At 29.6% G+C, this 3,068-nt stretch overlaps 1 long non-coding RNA gene across 1 annotated transcript; it reads left to right on the top strand.

The window, feature by feature from the left end:
* Positions 1-1,457: 1,457 nt before the first annotated feature.
* LOC109587770 (uncharacterized) lies at positions 1,458-3,014 on the top strand. Its single transcript, XR_002187780.1, has 3 exons — positions 1,458-1,525; positions 1,602-1,652; positions 2,877-3,014. It is a non-coding gene; the product is annotated as an uncharacterized LOC109587770 (long non-coding RNA).
* The last annotated feature ends 54 nt before the right edge of the window (positions 3,015-3,068 follow it).

Genomic DNA, 3,068 nt, shown 5'->3' with positions numbered 1-3,068 from the left:
AAGACAAAGACAGTAATGGATTCACTGGTGTTCATGCTGCCTGTGAAGCTGGTAACATGCGACTGGTATTACATTACTTGAATAAACTAAAGTGCAATCTTTATTTAGAAACATACGAGTCTAAAGGTCTGTTGTATTTTGCTTGTTTGAGCGGTCACTTGGAAATGGTTCGTATTTTAATGGAAAAGTATCATTTGAAACCAGTTGAAGGAGACATTGATGCTGCCCAGTCAATGAAAGGAGGAGAGTCTATAGTGAAATTGATGCTGAGACGGTTTTACTTTATAAAATTAGTACGAGAAATGATTAAAGAGGCAGAGAGAAGACAAATAATGCCTATGGCTATTAAACCTCGTCCTTCATTTTTATCTTCTTAAATCTTAAACTGTATAACTACATAAAATAGTTTGTTTTTTCATAAATGTCATTGTCATACTTCATTCTTTTCGTTTGTTTTTGTTAGAATCGTTTCAATTTGTTTGTATGTATTACCAATTCACCACATCACACTCATTCTCTACTACACCTTCACTTCTACACAAACACATTCGATCGTTTCCTTTCTTCATTATATTAACACTATGGCATCAAATCTCTCTCTCGTTAACTTTAATACCTTCAAGAATAATGGAGACTTCTTGTTAGGTAATTTTTTTTCATTTTCGCAGCAGGCAATTTTTTTATTTTTGATGATGTTTATTTACAGTAAAGTAATGCTCAGTATTTATTTATTATTTCTATTGGTAGTTGTTATACAATATGCAGCATTATGATGATTTCCTCTGGTTTATTATTCTTATTTTTGTTATTATAAATCATTCATTGTTGTATTGTATATTATGTTGTATTGTTTATGAGCATTAATAGTTTGTGTACTTGTTTCTGCTCCACTTTTTATTGAAATGAGATTTCTTTTACATGCCATAGCTTTTATACATTAACTTTTATTGAATGTGTTTATATGCATTGATATTACTTATCATTAGTAATACTTTTATTAATTACCATCATAACTATTTTTGTCTGTGTGTGTTATTATTATTATTATTAATTACTATTGCTGTTGTTGCTAATGTCATTATTTAGTAAGCTGATGAACTGAACTAAAATATAAACTAGTACTTTAAAAGTTATTGACATTAATTTTTAAATATATATACAAATAATTGTATGTTTATATTTTTTAATGATACTCTGTACTACTGGTATGCTGTTATTAAAAATAATTCTTATAAAATAAGGTCATGTTTACACGACTCCACCACATCATTTTTGTTATTCCTGTTTCAGGTGTTTACACTAATCCAGCAGCTGCATTGTCATTAGAATTTATCATTTGTTTATAGAATTATTCCTTTTAGTATTTGTTTTTATTTTGCTTGGATTTGATATCAGTGTAAACCCAACTAAAAATGTTTCTATTTTTGTTAAAAATGTAGTCGTGTAAATGTGGCCTAAATTAAAAATACATTTAAGGAAATGCAGGAAGCTCTATGTCCATGGATAATGAACTAAAGGCTCCATTGTAAGTTTATTTAAGAATTACTGATCCTTTTATATAATATTAATGTAATACTGAGTTGATATCATGTTATTTTCAGTCTAGGCTGCTGAAGTTGATGAGGCTGAAGGCTCTGGACTTATGAGTAATTGTAAGTGATATAGTATTATTAGTAACGCGGTAGCGTTACTAAGTAGGATTCAACCCACTTCAAAATGGCTGCCATGACTTTTGCAGCTTTGCTATATAACTATAGGACATTTGAAAGTATTTTGGAGCCATTTTTCAGAAAAAAAACCATGGGCTATATCCTAGTAATAAAAATTTGGGGTGATTTCGGAGCCATTTTTTGGAAAAACCATGGGCTATAGCCTTGGATATTTTTCAAAAATCGGCCGATTTCTTAAAATGGCCATAACTCAAAAAATATTTGTCGGAATCAGCTCAAACTTTCTACACAGCATGTGGACATCAATATGTATCAGAAAATGTAATAAAAATTTGAGGTGATTTTAGAGCCATTTTTTGAAAAACCATGGGCTATAGCCTTGGGTATTTTTCAGAATTTGGCCGTTTTCTTAAAATGGCCATAACCTGAAAAATTGAAGTCGAAATCAACTCAAACTTTATGCACAGCATTAGTACATCAATTTGTATCAGAAAATGAAATAAAAATTTGGAGTGATTTTGAAGCCATTTTTCAGAAAAAACCATGGGCTATAAACTTGATAATAATAATAATACCTTTGGGTATTTTTCAGAATGTGGCCAATTTCTTAAAATAGCCATAACCCAAAAAAAAATTTTTCAAAAACAGCTCAAACTTTCTACATAGCATAAGTACATCAATATGTATCAGAAAAATTAATAAAAATTTCAAGTGATTCTGAAGCCAATTTTCAAAAAAAAACCATGGGCCTTACAAAAAAGGGAACTGAGCCCAAAAATAAGTTTTATTAAAAAGAGAAAAGAAGAACAACAAAGAAGTTAATTCACGAAGTTACATTAATAATTGAACACAAGTTAAGTTAATAAATAATCAAGAGTTAAATTGGGCATCATTGATTGCCCTTGCAAAATCAAGTGGATCTCACTAAATGAACTTTCGACCTTGATCCCATGAGGCAGCAAATTGCAGATCTATGATAGAAAATGAGTATTGACATTGGGCATTTTTTAGAAATTTGCCGGTTTTTTAAAATGGCTATAACCCGAAAAATATTTGTCAAAAGCAGCTCAAACTTTTTACATTGCTTAAGGACATCGGTACATGTTTGTGTACTAAAAGAAGAGAGGACGAAGAATAAATTTGTTGAAATTCTTATTATTTTTAATAATAATAATAATATTATTATTATTATTATTATCATTATAGTGATCTAATTGATAATCATGGTGTGTGCATATGAGTGTTAGGTGATATTAAATTATTACCAACTGATGTACAAGAATCAGTAGCAAGAGCTGTGACAATGACTAAAAACAATAACAAGTAAGTACATGTACATGTACTTATTATAATTACATAAAGTAAACTTACTTGTACTGGAAAGTGTGTCAGTATATC

This window comes from Amphimedon queenslandica, unplaced genomic scaffold (genome assembly GCF_000090795.2).
Source record: "Amphimedon queenslandica unplaced genomic scaffold, v1.1 AMPQUscaffold_12454, whole genome shotgun sequence".
Classification (NCBI taxonomy): Eukaryota; Metazoa; Porifera; class Demospongiae; order Haplosclerida; family Niphatidae; genus Amphimedon; species Amphimedon queenslandica.
Note: the sequence above shows the minus strand (reverse complement) of the source record. Positions and strands in the feature narration are given on the sequence as shown.